The sequence below is a fragment of the Diadema setosum genome, chromosome 4 (assembly GCF_964275005.1).
Source record: "Diadema setosum chromosome 4, eeDiaSeto1, whole genome shotgun sequence".
Classification (NCBI taxonomy): domain Eukaryota; kingdom Metazoa; phylum Echinodermata; class Echinoidea; order Diadematoida; family Diadematidae; genus Diadema; species Diadema setosum.
In genome coordinates this window covers 5,338,214-5,355,092 of record NC_092688.1, presented here as the reverse complement: position 1 = coordinate 5,355,092, position 16,879 = coordinate 5,338,214, and the positions used below count along the sequence as shown (strand labels likewise).

At 37.9% G+C, this 16,879-nt stretch overlaps 1 pseudogene; it reads right to left on the bottom strand.

Moving 5' to 3' along the window:
• Positions 1 to 16,629, bottom strand: part of LOC140226782 (clathrin heavy chain-like) — a 63,810-nt pseudogene extending 47,181 nt beyond the window's left edge.
• Positions 16,630 to 16,879: the final 250 nt, after the last annotated feature.

Below are 16,879 nucleotides of genomic sequence, written 5' to 3'. Positions count from 1 at the left end.
TAATATCCACATTCAAACATACAATGTACGTCAAGATTTCATGGTTCAAGGGAGCATGCACAAGTGTGTCCACATCCGTGCAAAATTGTCTGTCTGTTGCACCAAGCTAAACAAGACCTCTTTACATTGTATTTCATTATGTACTGCGTACAATAGCCATACACTTCATTGTACATTGAATGCAGGTTTTTTATTCGCACCCTCTTTAATTTTTTATTTTCAAAGAAACCAACATTGTAGATGCCCACCTTTATGGAATTCCTGGATCCGCCCCTGCTCTTTATTAAAGCGTACTATACTGTACCCATGCCAGAGGAGTGCTCGAACGCTCCCAAGGCATACTGTACCATGCTGTACTACTGTAAAACATGATATATTCGCAGCATGAACATTTTGCAAATTGGAGCCGACGGCCTTTCTCGCAGCATGAAATTTTCGCGACTTGCCACTGGCATCCAATGCATATTGTGTAGACAAGAACTTTCGCGTGCATTTTAATTTTGCGAACATTGCTTGTTTTACAGTATACCATGCTGTACTGTACTGTTTCAAGTCCTTCTGACAGTGTTAGCAGCCAACCACCTGAGTGCATACAGTGTTCAATAAAAAATATCTTAATTTACAGGTTTGGAAATGTCACTAGTAGTCAGCATGAAGGTCCAATATCTTATGCAATGCATTTACTTGGCGACAAAAAAAAAAAAAAAAAAATTGAAACATGCCTGTTTAAAGGGATGATACAGTATTGGTGGAGATGAGAATTTGGCTTTTGACTTTTTGCGACATACCAAGAAAACACTTAAGAAATAGTACAGAGCATACCATTTTAAGAGGAATTCAAAGTTTATTTGATGAAAATCAGATTTGGAATGACTGAAACATCCAAAATCAAAGTAAAACAAAGCGATAATAATAAAGTGTGGGTCCCACACTTATTAAAGTGCGGGTCCCACACAGCAAAAAGACAGCAAAAAGGAACAAGCAAACAACAACAAAATGAATTGCGACTCCTGAAATTCATACAAGCACTTCCAGAGAAGATAATCAGTGAAAAATTGAGCATTTCAGACAAACCTTTGAGAGCCAACCACGGCTTGCGAGGGTTCATCATAGCAGAGTCCGCCGAGCACGGCCAAGTGATTGCCCGCGGCGTGCGACGCGTGAGGTTGATAGCTGTCACGCAGTTGTCACGCTTCTTCTTCTTGCTGTTGTGCCGGCAACAGATCCAACGGTGGGACGACATCGTGACCCGTGGAAAGGTCACCTGTTCTGACTTGACCCCATACGAGGACAGCTGAAAGGAAAGGGGGGCAAAGGTTGAGGGAGAAATTAGTGCAAATAGGTATATGTTACTAGACTAAAATTCAAGGTTTAGCAATACAATGCAGTGTATGTGCGTGCTAGTTAGGCAATGCTGCAAAACAAATGTACTATTTCCAAAGTGTTTCATGATATGTGATAACTACCTGTACCACTTTATTATACATTGTCAATGCATGCTAATGTTATGTTTTAAAGTACAGCTGTACATTTAATATCGTGTATTCTTTCCTGATCAGGACTTCACGACAATCTGTACAAAACTTGACCAAATGCTGGGCTACACACTAATTCATTTTTCTACTGGTCGGACCGGTCTGTTGGACCAGTAGGTACCCATTTTTGTCCATTTCTTACTGGTCCATTCCTGTAAAAGTTACTGGTCTAACAGTGATTTTTACTGGTCAGGGACTGTCAGTCCAGTGCAAGTGTGCAGTGTTGCCAAATGAAAGAACAACAAAATAATGACTTCATCTACACACAAAGTTAGAACTCTTCAAGTTAAATCCATGACAAAATCACACTTAGCCCTTTTAGCTCCAATATCACAAAATCAACTTGGTTTTGCTTTTTGTTTAGTTTAAGTTTGACCAGAATGTGGGTTTTAAAGCAACAAAGGCATCATGAATGCCTTGCAATGTATACTACATACATTGTATGTTTAAATATAGGCCCTATATGATGTATTGTACCTCCACCAGCACCCCAAGATATCATGTAAGAATACCCCTACTTACAAATGATATGTTCACATGGCATCCCTAAAACTTGAATAAAGATTAGATTGAAGTTTCAATCCTTAAAGATTTGCTGGTAGTTCATAGCCTAATGTGGATACAATCGAAAGTTAGCAAGATCTTAAAGATTTATAGACAATGATTAGAACCACAAGACATCTTTGGGTTAAATACTCTATCCATGAGAAGGGGGGGGGGGGGAGGGGCGTGGTTCCCCACTTGTACACCTGTAGTTTAGCATCATATACAGTAGACATGATAATCAAGAAACTCGAAAGTTAGTGCATGACCTCTCTGTGAACCCTATTCCCCCTCAGCTTCCGGGTTAAAGGGGAAGGCTAGTAACCGATCAGTGGGAATCAGTGGAAATGCTGTGAGATGATTGTTCCAATCCTTATGGGATTCATTCAAGAGTTCATTGTATATCTATTGTTGTGTGAAAATTATTTGCTTCAGAATGGTCTCATATTCAAGTAATGTGCAGTTTAATGCTTTCAGGTTAGCGTCCCTGGTCAGTGACGGAGCATTAATCTGCACATTACTTGAATATGAGACCGTTCTGAAGCAAATCATTTTCACACAACAATAGATATACAATGAACTCTTGAATGAATCCCATAAGGATTAGAACAATCATCTCCCAGCATTTCCACTGATTCCCACTGATCAGTTACTAGCCTTCCCCTTTAACCTCCAGTGCATGTTGTGCGCTACTGTATTATCACACATTACCAGGTTTATCGCTAGCACTGCATGTATTTCTTCCTGTTCAGGGGTTAAATCATCTCATGAGTAGCACTCTCACTTTAAAATTCAATCTTTAACTTAGATCAGGTGTCACGTAGGCACACTTCACGGTTTAAAATTACATCGTAGGCAACAAGCTATTATGTATAACTAACTTCAAAATTACGAAGATTGCAAAATTTGCAATCTTCGTAAATGATATGTGAATGTAACTATTCACACATCTAATGATGTCCACATCTTGGCATGGAATATGACATTTGATATCATAATATAATATCTGAGGTGAGATCAGGCTCTTAACTGGCCATTGAAACTGAGGTATAAGTACCATCTCTTCAATGCCCTGTCAATTCACAGAATTCCTTCCTTGTTCCCAACAGCATCAGCACATTTAACACACTTTCCACCATAAAGACCTAAACATTGAGGTACACACTGTATTATACTTAACTGAAACTACAGTTGTACATTGTATCCATCACAAATGAATGGTTTGTTCCAAAGTTCAATTGTTGTTCCAAGTTCATCATGGTAAAGTCTCTTAGGTGTTCTTAACTACACACTGTGTAGCCTTAGCTCAGTAGGTATGATGTAAGCAGTACAAGACATTTTCATGTACCGGTACAATACAGTACATGGAGTACATTGTAGGTTTAACAGGCTCAAAGCCGTGTCTTTTTATTGTTACCGGTACTGCTCCTTACTTGATTATCACACACACCCATCAATGTGATCTTACCCAAATATAAATGTTCAATTCACACAATGTCTCCTTCTGACTAGTATAAAACCTTACACAGTTTCTGTATTACAACGAGGGACATGTACAATAAAGATAATATCACAAGTGGTTGAATTCACTATTGAAAACCAATGAACAATTATTCCGGAATACCAGTAAGTATGAAAACTGTATTATCACCTTTCAGGAGAAAGCTGAACTGAAGGCCCGTTCGTGCGATTTAAAAATCGATTTTCTTATCGCCATCAAAATTTCGAAATTTTTTCCAGTGTGGACAGAAAAATCTCGCTAATTACCGCGATCCTTATCGCGATCCAACTCGCACTATTAGTGCGATTTTTCAGAATAATCGCGATTATTTTGCCAAGCGTCGTGTGTGTGAGCGCGATCGAGATTCGGAAATCGGTATTTTTAATCCCATCGTTTGTAGCGCGTGCGAAACTCTATTGGGACTGCGGGGTCAGTCTTCGGTCATGCAAGATTCGCGCATGCGCAGTTTGGCCACTGATCGTTCTTTCCTTGCTGCGAAGTGCGATTTTTCCCTGTGTATGAACGGTCGAAAAAAAAATAGAAATTTGGATCGCGATTGAAATTTCGATTTTCGTTGTTTGTGAACGGGCCTTGAGTTCCCACTTTGGAATCCAAAAAGTATCAGACACAACGCATACTCTTACAGGAGACAATGTTTTCACAAGCTATTAATTTTACAATTATCAGATTAGATCATGTCATAATAATAACAGTGCATTATTTGCCTTGGTGCCCTTGGAGAGTAACAAGAAACTAGAGCAAGCTACTGTTATAATGTACAAAGTTAAAGGGTGTGTACAGTTCTGGTTGAGGTAAGGATTTACAGTTAACTTTTAACGTTTTGTGAGATATTCAGAAACCACTCTATGAGATGTCAAAGAGCATGCAATTCTAAGGGGTATCAAAAGTTTATTTGATGAAAATCTGTTCGGAAATGGCTGAGATATCCAAAAACAAGGTGAAACAAAGAGATCCTAATAAAAGACGTGGCCTGTCGCCCTTTACTATCACTTTTTTGGATATATCGGCCATTTGAAAACAAATTTTCATTAAATAAATGTTGAATCCTTCTTAAAATTACATGCTCTTTCATTTTTCATAAGAAGTTTCTCATTATCCCACTTAGGAATGTTCACAACATGAATCCCCACCTCAACCAGTACTATACAGTCCCTTTAAAGGTACTAGCACACATTTGCAAACCCACGAAAATCAAAACTGCATAAAACAGGTCCAATACGACTTCAAGTACAAGTTATAACAGTAACATACCTCATCTGTTGCTCTTTGTCTATACCATTCGATAAAAGAGAGAAAATCATCGTTTTAAAATCAATTTTCAAACCGGGTCAACCCGACCCAAAATCAAATTACGAGCGCGGGCTAGCTACGCACATTAACTTACACATGTATCGCATGCATGTAGTACGTGCGTGGACCGGAGCTAGCGAGCGTTTTTATACGCATGCATACGGTGCATTTTCATTTAGTTTTATGAAAGTAATGGACTAATTGGAATGAAATTTTGCACAGGTGTTACTGCAATCATACCCAAACTCCATGCTAACTATGAGACCAATTGCTGCAGGTTTACAAATGTGGGCTAATACCTTTAAAGCAAAGTTCCTGAACAATATGAATAATCTGGATTATACCTGGACATTATGATGCACACATGTACGGTAAAGGTTACACGTGCACCACCGACCAAAGGAAATGAAACCAGGGAGAAGTATGTCTTGTGATTTATTCCATGATCTGTCCTGAACATTGTATGCTGTATATTTAGGTGATACGCTATCAGCGTATCACCTATTGTGATTGTCAAAATCTCTCTTTATTTTTTTTTATTCTTCTTTCTTTCTGGACAATTTTGTGTCGTCAATATCTCAAGAATGACATTACGAAATAACATGACATTTTCAGTCAACATGTCTCATGACAAAATCTAGCCACAATAAGGTTTTCATGACAGTTACATATCTATGACGTCATCTAGGCGCCATTTTGTGATTTTCGGACCTTGTCACATGATCGATCATAACTTCATAACTAGATGTCATTTCTGTATCATTTTCGGTGGACATGAAGTTCAGGTCACGCTCTATCTTACTTTTTAACGCTAGTTACACAGGTCATCATTACGCGCGCGTAAGCGCGCGTCAAAATTTTAAAAGGCTCAAAACGACTTCCCAATGGGAAATCTCGAAGTTTCAGACAATTTTAAGCGTTTCAAACATTTTCTCGCGTGCGCGTCCGTCCGCGCAATTTCGCGCGCAGAGCACGTAAGCAACATGAAAATGCAATTTTTTTGACTGATTTGGATTCCTGATACTTTGAGTAATAATATCCATTGATTTCCGATCGATTACGACCTATAACAAAGGAATGCACTGGCGTCAAAGTTGAAATTCCGCGTGCGCGTCTTTCTGCAAATATAGTGAAAAAACATGTCTTTGTTTATTTCGCCATAGCTCTTTAAATCGTCCGTTGACCCTATATTTCTATTGCATATTACAAAAGTATATGAATTGTAAGTAACATTCCAAGTATTAGTATTGCCAGGAATACGCGATGACGTCATCATATCGTCATTTTAAATCAAAAAAGTGGAATTAATTTTTTTGAGGTACTGTTTCTGACATTCATTTGCTCGTATCTCTGTTGTTTAAGCTCAATATTACCCCAAATTCAGATATGTTGCACTTTGAACATTTGCCTTTCAAGGCCATGTGATGGTTTTGAAATATGATGACGTCATCATACTAGAAATTGTGATTAAAGGTAAAGACTCAAAATCAGACAAGTTTACGTGTTATGTCTATGGGAGGTGATTTTTTTTTAAACCATGCATTGACTTGACAACGTTTAAGCACCTTTACCTCATCTGATTTTACTCCATTTCCTCTGAAACATAAATATGTTGTAGCTGAGACAACAAGCTTTAGTAATCATGCATTTTATGTTTTCAAATCTCCTCATCAGGTTGACAATTTTGCAATTTAAAACTGAAAATGAGAATGCAATCTGTACGGAACGATTCCCAATTTTTCTTTGCAACTGTATATTGATCGAATCCACGCTGCCACTTGTGGGAAGTTGAATAGCGCCATCACAAGTCAACACTGTCACGATAGTATTTAGATTTAAGTTTCGCACTCGATCTTCAGGACAGCCATGTGGCATAATCGGTTAGCGCGCTGGTTGTTCATAACGCCATACCAGAAGGCGAGAGGTTCGACTCCCGCAGGACTTTTATCCGTTCTTTCTTTTTTTTCTCTTTTTTTTTTCGGCAGTTCAGCTTTACTCCGATGTCATTTATCGTATTACTTTATCAAGTGTACGTAACCCGTGAACACGGCTGCTCTATTTCCCTTGTTTTGTATTGGAGTTTGGAGATTGGGTTTGCTTCATTAATTTTGTCACACTTAATGTTGTAAATTGCCCCTTGTTACAGTGTCCCGCTTGCCACCTTTCGTTTGCTCTTTCCTTTTCTCTTCATTGGTTATTGTTATACTGTAACAGGATAGGTAGGAACATGTATGTTTAAATAACTTGCAGGAATGGGAGCTGAATTGATTAACTCTAGTCCAGGTGTATGGCGTCTCGCTCATCTCTTTGAAATTCCAGGTTGTTATTGTTTGACCCAATAACGAAGTTGTAGACAGGTTATATGTTGTTATAGAGGTATCTTGTGCCACATGAATGGAAAGCATCACTGTTTAGTAGTAGTAATGAACTTTTTCATGTTGTATATGGTATAAATATTAAAGATAAATATATATATATATATATATATATATAAATAAAAAAAGATTAAAGATAAATTTCACATCCAATCTTCGGTACAGCCGTGTGGCTTTATAGTCACTTAGCGCGCTGCATGGTCATTATGCACTACCTTAGGACGAGATGTTCGAGACCCGCAGGACGCTATCATTTTTTTCTCTCTCTTTCTTTGTGTTTCTTTTGGCAGTTCAGCTTTATTCCGATCGATGTCATTTATCGTATTATCTTATCAATTATACTACCCCACGACACACAGTCGCTCAAGTTCCTCTTTTTTTTTTTGTCGGAGGCTCTAGGTTGGATTTGCTTCATTTATCATACGTATTGTATAAATTGCCCTTGGTACAGTGCCCCGCTTGCCACCTTTCCTTTTCCCTTTCCTTTTCTCTACGTTTGTTCCTGTTATATTGTCACAAGACAGGTCGGAAAATAATTTGCATAACTCAACTGGAGCAGGAATGGCAACTGAATGAATTAACTCTAGGCCAGGTGTATGGCGTCTCGCTCATCTCTTTGAAATTCCAGGATGTTATTGTTTGACGCAATAACGGAGTTGTAGACAGGTTTTATGTTGCTATAGAGGTATCTTGTGCCACATGAGTAGAAGGCATCACTGTTCAGTAGTAGTAATGAACTTTTTCATGTCCCTCCATGTCAATTATAGTGTGGTTTAAAGGGGTTGTGTGTCTATCTGCCAAAGAAAAGGAATAACTTATTTTCGTCATGGCTGTTTCTCTATACGTAGCCGTAGGTAATGAGTGTTGTTGGTATCTGAGCAGTGAAGAACAGAGCATCAGGCTAAAATCCCCCTTAATTATACGCGCTAAGCGTTCAATTTGATATATCTTTCTTTATGAAGTCAATCCCTGCTAATGGAGTTACAGAATTATGTTATGACACGTTTCACTGAAAGTTTGTAAAGCAAAGTTTATGGACAAGGCAAGCAATTGTACATGAATATACCTACCATTGATTTCAGAGGGAAATTATGGTATGCATAAATGTAAGGGTATCATTGCTTTGGAATTGCTGAGACAATATGCTTGGCACGAGGGCTTCCACTTCTAATAACTGATCCCTTTGAAGATGTGTCGGTCACGGGTGATCGTCATGATTCATCTTTCACGTAGAAGCTTGCGTTCCACACTCTTGGTTCAAGAAGACTTACCATCATACTTCAAATTGTTATTAAAGGTAAAGACTCAAAATCAGACAAGTTTACGTGTTATCTCTATGGGAGGTGATTTTTTTTTTTATGTGCATTAACTTGACAACGTTTAAGCACCTTTATCTCAGATGATTTTGCTCCATTTCCTCTGTAACTTAAGTGTGTGGTAACTGAGACAATAAGCTGCAGTAATCATGCATGTTATTCTTTGAAATCTCCTTATTAGTTTGACAATTTTGCAGTTTAAAACTGAAAATGAGAATGGAATGTGGACAAAACGATTCCTGATTCATCTTTCACATACATAAGTTTACGTTCCTCTTTTTTTTCTCGTCGAGACGTATGGCCGAGTGGTTAAAGGCGACGTCTCAGAGACGTGAGGTTGCACACGTGCGGGTTCGAACCCCACAAGATCACGAAACAAATTACTTAGCTATTTTACTTCTTTTTTTTTCTTCAATTTTGTATTACATATATCGTCCATGTAGAAATCACATTCGTATATAAACGCACCTATACACACACACAGACACACACACACACCATATCCCTCTTTTTTGTGTTGGAGACCATATTGCTTCGACTGCTGCAAAATTTTGCAGGCTGACTTTGTCAAACTGATCATAATATGTAATGACGACGACGAAGGTGTTGTACTTTGAACAATTGTCTTTCAAGACCACATCATTGTTTTGTACTTTGATGACGTCATCACACTGAAAATTGTGATTAAAGGCAAGGTATCAAAACCAGCCGATTATAGGTTTTATGTTTACGGCACGTATTTTTCCCAAGTTGCCAGAAATGGCATAGCGACATCAGTAGTTACAAGGCCGCATTTCCGTCTAGCAATGCAATACATGTTCACGCGGCCACGTTGGTTGAGTGGGCATTGGCTTTTCTCCCTGTAATATCTATACATTTCTTTTTTGCCTTACCATTTCCGTGGATGTCCCGTGGCCGAGAGGTTAGGGAAACGGTTTTGCATGCAAACTCAATTATAACTTCAAGGTGTCTATATCACATTCTTTTCTTTGTCGATCACAGATGACCGACATCTGATAACCCCAAGCGTATCACCTAACTCGTCAGTCTGACGAGTTTCATATCTCGTTACTGTATTACCTCTCTCAAGATCTAGGAGCAATTCACTGAGTAACTGTGATAAATGGGGAAACGAAAGCTTCTTCTGCTGGTAACCTCTTTGGTTGCGTCTATGATCATTTCCTGTGTTGAATGTATCATTTCCTTTTAGAGTCTTTATAATGACTTTATTTTTCTACAAGGTGTATACATAAACACACCTTTGTTCAACCATTGCACTGCACTTATGATAAGGGACTCAAACAAAATGCTGCACAAAGAAAATATGTCTCACACAATAACAACACATGCCTTAATATGTACTAAAACTTGTCAGATTTCCCTGGCGAGAACATGAGGGCACTGTGCCTCTAACAAAGAACAAAGGATCTTCAGGACTTTGATACTTTGTGTGTGTATACATGCCAGTTACACATTCATGGTATCTACGTATTTGTTTGAAAACCTTTGCACAAGGAAATTACCACTATTTGAGTGTAAATATTTGGTCACATGCTTCATTACAATTGGTGTAATTGAGTGTGGTGATATTTCTTCCCGACTGCACTGTTTACATAGTCATCTGTGGTTCATGGACGACAAGATATTCAAATTGTTTACCTGCACACGTCACATCCTGTGTAGTTTGTGTGTTTGAGGTGTTTTTCAAGTTCACATTGATTTATGATTAATGGGAAGTTTATCACAAACATGAATGTGGATTCAGTCATCATACGGCAAAAAAATTATATATATATTAGGAAAACAATTACAGTAAGTGTGAGGAAAACTACACAATCTGTTTAAAAGTTCACATTCAAGAATATATTACGAGAATTCCACATAATGTTCATATATATTTTACACAAAAGAAGTACACATTCTCTACAATTGTTACTGATGATGAATTAAACATACTACCTATACAGCTGTGAAGTACAAAGTTTGTATGTTATATACATGTACTATTCCTCCTGCCTCCTGAAGAAGGAAGAGTCCTTTCACTATGTTAGGAAAATGAAAATGTGGAATTCTCTTTTCTTTGTACATTTACTGTTCACTCCCTGGGATGTCATTGAACTGTTGTCTTCTCTGCAGAAGACACATTGCTTGACTTCTATCGAAACATTGTGCATGTATGTATAGAATTCAAACTGTTTGAATGGATTGTCTCATTTTTCTGAAACTGCACTGATATGTTCAACTACTAAGACTAGAAATGCATGCAGTAAAGCCACATGCTGTACAGGTGTACACAGTAACAAACCAGTATGTATGCCCCCGAGGGAGAATGTAGGTTTAACAGCTGTTCACTTCAGGGCAAATTTGAATATTGAAAAGTTTATAGTACAGAGTATGTTTCATTTTACGTAGAGTAAATAATACCATATTATGCATAGAATGTAAGAAAATGTTTCATGTAGAGAAGAGTTTATAACCTGTACCGGAATAGAATTTGCAACTACAACTACAATAGCTACAATGTGCTTGAAACTGACCATGATGGTTGCCTCATGGTCAATGGTGAGGTTATGAATTAACCATTGTTGACCACGAACAGATGGACATACAGCTTCAATATTGATCACACAAATGGGGGTCTGACATGTAATTAAAGAGCCAATCATGGCCACAGAAGCAACGTCAAGCCTCCATCACATGTCAGATTGTACCCCATGGAGCATGACACTCGTCCCATGCTAAAAATACATACGTACATAATGTAAAGTGGAGATCAATATTTCTTAGATAACATCAAACATATCACTCAGTCTGCTCACAATACTGTGAGTATGTGTACACTACGGTATACTGAACACACATAATTCAACACCATTTCTTTGGTGCATAAGGCGCACCTTGTCTCGGATATTTTGCGCAAATTTTGAATAAAGAGAAACAAGTTTTTCTCTGACATCTTCTGACAAAACACAATATCTATTTACAATTATTTTTCCGTCCCTTAATATTTTCTGATACTTGTAAATTTTATATACTAATACTAGAAATGTCGCTATGGCGACTGGTATGCCTCCGCCATAATGCATGATTCTCCTAATAGGTCTAGATAGTACATGTGGACAATGTGTGATTACATTTTCACAAAATTGGCAAAATATTAACATGACAAGTTTGTCACAAATGTGTTGAATACTCACCTTCCTTGACCTACGTTTAATCGGATGAATAGGAGAGCATGTATTGGGGATTAAAGACTTTAACTTGACTTTGACCCATTCACACATTTATGCATTGAGTAATTTTCAAGGTATGGAGAAAAAGTGCAATTTCTGTACTGAATAGTAAATTGTTACCATTTTCATCTGGCCTTTGACCCTAAAATTCATACATGTAAGATAATCACTGTCAGGCAGAACATGCATAAATATGTAGTAAGTTTCGAGATAACTTGAGCCACTTCCCAGATATGGAGGAAAAAGTTAGTTCAGCACTTTCACTTGATCTTTGACCTTTTGACCTTTGAGGCAAAAGAAAAAAAAAACTTTCCAGAGAATCTCTATTAGGTTATATTATGCATTTACACCAAGTGTAAAAAAAAAATAATAATAATCCTGCTGGCATTGCATTTTTTAAACATGAGGGAAATAGTAAAATTTTGAAGTGTTGCCCTTGACCTTTGACCCCATGAACCCTAAATTGTCTAGATAATCACTGCCAGTCAGTACATGTAGGTTCCATGAAGATACCTTGAACAATTTCCCAGGTAAGGAGAAAAAAGTGAAGTTTTAATATTTTTACTTGACCTTTTGACCTTTGACCTTTGACCTCATGACCCCAAACTTTCACCAGAGAATCTTAATTGGGTAATACATGTATACACTAAGTTTCAAGAAAATATCTCCAGGCATTGCATAGATATGGTGGAAATAGTGACATTTTACTTATTTGACCTTGACCTTTTGACCTTTGACCTTGAGCATGTGCACCCAAAAGTTGATAGGCACAACTTCATCCCCTAATACACATTCACATGCCAAGTTTCATTAGGATACCTCAAAAGGTTTTTTAGTTACGCTGTCCACAAAATTCATTACGGACGGACGGACAACCCGAAAACATAATGCCTCCGGCACCACTTCATGGTGGAGGCATAATTATCATGTAAATTTGAGTCATATGAAATAGGAATGTGTCAATATTGGCTCTTACAATGTATAATTCTCCATCATCACCCAGTGCATTGAGAGGTTCTGGATTGTTGATGTACAGTACATCAGTATAATTTCTCAAATATTAGCATACAGTAAAAATCAACTTTGTGTTTTCATAAGGGACACTTCCTATAGTCTGAAATTCACATTCCTGTGAGTGATTGTTCACAAGTTGGAAAACAGTTGTGCAGTTTTTACCAGTTTGGATCAGTGAAACTCAAAATATCAACTTGGATATGAAACTGTATCATCAATGAACGTGTATATAACATGGTTAACTGTATCAAATTGGGATCATAATGAAATTTTTGACACGATAGTAAATAACTTATGTTTAGCAAAGAAAGTTCCGAAATATGTTTACTCAATTATGTCAGAGGACTGTGCTCCAGCAAAACAAATTTGTTTTTGGAAAGACCTGTCGTTAAATCCAGATTCAGAATTGTGGGATAACATCCATCTGAGAAATTTTAAAAGTTCTATTGACGCTCGAGTTCGTTCCTTTTATTTCAAGCTATATCATAGAGTTATAGCATTAAATGATTTTTTGCACAAAATCAAAAGGAAGGACTCCCCCAACTGCACATTCTGTCAGAGATTACCAGAAACTGTTATTCACATATTTATTGAGTGTCAGCACGTAAAAAAAGTTTGGGATGACATAATTAATGTAATAAATCAAAACACTAAGAAAAATTATAACCCCTCCGTTTTTGAAAAATTTTTCGGGTTTAAAGATGATAAATTTATAACTTATATTTTCCTTATCTTGAAATATTATATTTATTTGTGTAAATTCAGAGGTAACCAACCCTCATTTCAAGGATTTAAGGTGTATTTAAAAACATGTAAAGATCTTGAGTATCGCATTGCTAATAAGAATGGAAAACTTGTACTTCATTTCCGTAAATGGAGATTTGACATATGATGTAAAGGTATGTTATTGCGGTGAACACTCTGAACTTAACATATTGAAGCGATATTATTGTTTATGACTGTACCATTGCATATGTACAACATTCTTATTGACTTTATTCTATGCTGCTTTGCTTTGATTCTCTTCATTTTTTTGACTTAATTTTTTATTATTATTTATTATTAGTAATATTTTTATCATTTCGAATTTTGTTGTGATATCTTTGTAATCTTGTTAATTTGATCAATAAAAACTCAATGAAAAAAAAAATGAACGTGTATATCAACTTGAGTTTAATAATTAAGCTAGTCTGCTTCTCGGGGCATCTGAATGGAGCTGTACCCCCGCTTTACGATTCTTGCTGAAGGGCTTGTTTGGTTCTCATCGAGCTGGATGATGTGCCAATTTTGAATTGAGTCTCACCCCCACCCCCCACACATGCCCTTGTGACAGTAACTGCCTTTTCACATGCTTTATACCTGATGAAAAGTGTAAAGGCGGTGATTTGATAGATATGCCCTCTTTAAAGTTTGGTAGAAGTTGAATATTTGCTGTTAATTTTTACATTTGTACACTGCCAGCTAGTGAGCTCGCAGAGTGATTTGGAAGCAATTTAATTCAGTGAAATTTGAGATCAATCAGTTATATCTAGTTACATGTACAAAAGTACATTTACAAAATTAAAATGCATGCAAACGCATGGGCAGATCCAGGAATTCTCTAGAGGGGGCGCCTTTACAAACTCAAGGGGGGTGCAAACACCCCCTCCATTTTTTCTTTTTATTTCTTTTGTTTTAACAATATTAAAAGGGGGGCACGTGCCCAGTGCGCCCCCACCTGGATCTGCCATTGGATTGCAAAAGTTCTCGTCTTGAATGCCAGTGGCAATTCACAAAAGTTTCATGCCACAAATATTCTCGCTTTACACTAAATTACAATACTTTAAAGAGAACAATCTTTCTGTGAAATTGTATATTAATTAGCATCCACATGTGGTACAATCAATTGTCCAGTATATTATGAATCTATAGTAAATCTAACAAGAGGACAGGGTTTTACTTGTAAGGCTTGGTACAGGGAGACATCTAGTCGAGTTCACATTATTTAATACATAGTTAAATAGTTCTAACTTTAATATACACAGCCCTGTCACTGTGTCAAGTGTCAGTGCTTCCCCACAGCGTCTGGTCAGGTTGTTCTCAGTGAAAGATATCAGTCTGTATCTTGTTGTCAGGGATGTATGTTCCGCAGAGACTACACCTGGCTTCACGTAATCCCCTCAGAGGAGAGTCGTAAAACTTTAAAAACAAAAACAATGATAAAAGACTCTTCCAGGCAGATAGGTTTTTCTGTCTACCACGTACATGTAGTTCTAACTATACCAGTACTAGAGTCTAGAGATACACCGGCACAACCCTGTCAATCCATACAGATGTTGCGGCGTCTGGTCAGGTTAAAATAACACAAATAGCCTACAGGTCATTGTGACCAGGTGACATAATCTAAGAAAGTATCTACATGTAACTGAGAACTACATTGCACTAGGCCTCCTACATACACTACACTGTATACAGGAACTCCATCTTCAGTTACTGGTCTTAGAATTTCAGATAGTGCCTCGCTCTAGAGTTTAGTGAATTCAGGAATCAACTACTAACAAGCTACCACGATGCACAATAACACACACAGTGTAAATTTCTCTAGATAGGCCTACCTCTAAAATGTTCAAACACTTTTAAAACAGATTAAAAGGTATTGTAATTTGTATTAGTATTACTCTTTCAGCAGCTTTTTTTGCTACACTTAGTATTTAAATACTGTAAGTCTTACTTAGGTCATCACTCTGACCGAGACATCAGTCTTGTTGGGGATAGACCCTAGTATTTACAATTAGATCTCTCTAAGGCTGCATTTATCATCTTTCCTCTGTTTAAACGGCTTTCAAAAGCCGTTTCCAAAGCCCTTTCCAAAGCCCTTTAGAAACAGCTTCCAAAATAGTTACGTTTATCAACTCTTCGCGAACACGATAACTGGCCTGTCACTGCACAGCTGCATTGCGCAATTCGACCCGAGGAGAAGAGGTCATAAGGCGTGCATAGTTCTTAACTGCAGTACAAAGCCGTTTCAAAACAGCTTTGCGTTTACAATTGTATCTCGCTTCAAAAGGCTTCCAGAAACAGGTAGGTCTAGTTAGAAAACCTGTTTCAGAAAGCACAAATTTGCAGCTTTCGAAAAGGCTTTCCAAAAAGGCTTTCAAAACAGCTTTGCGTTTATCATCTCGTAAAAATTCCCTGAAAGCCGTTTGGAAAACCTGTTTCTGCCGAGAAAAAGAGTTGATAAACGCACCCTAACGTTAGGCTATGTTTCATGGAGACTAAGCACCTTAGACTATGTCTGGCTTCACGGAATCCCCTTAACTCCATTTAGTATTTAAAAAGTAAAATTAAAACAATGATATTATTATTTTTAAAGAAAAGAAAAAAAAAAAACTCCTCCGGACAGACGGTTTGATAAATTCTGTCTAACGTTAGTTGTCGCTACGGGATGTGCTTGAGAGCGTGGAACGGGCCCTTCACTATCTACCAGCCCCGACTTTGCCCGTGACATGCCCTTCATTTGACGCTCTATCTCGCAGAGATAACCATGCGAGCACAAAAGCCAGAATGACACAAACAAAGCAGCGTTTGCAAACCCTTTCAAGGACGATTACTAACGTTAGTATCTTTGCAAGGCCAGCGGACAAATGTAAAATACTCACTTGGAAGACTTGCTGAACATGAACAAGTGGACATTCTCCAACTTTGTCCATCTTTGCTAGAGGATATTCCTTACGTTATCATCCTGCGGAAAAAGAGAATTAATGTAGCCGTGAATGATTCACCCTGCCTGAGAATGAAAACTTGTCTAGGTGGAAATTTGAGAGCCGGTTAATTGTAGGGCCAGGACATCAAGGGGTGAATCGTAGCCGTATCGTATCGGATCCCTGATACGGCGGAACCCACTAGCACTGTACGTCGGTGCTCCAGTCTCGGTAGCCAGCTAGCCGAGCCGTGTGTTCACAACGAGTGACAAGGCAACGATTAGGGCTGGCTATCTAGCTAGCGCATTGAGCTTCCATGGTGTGTGTACAGGTGCCTACTGACTGTACCCGGACGTGAATATACGTACACG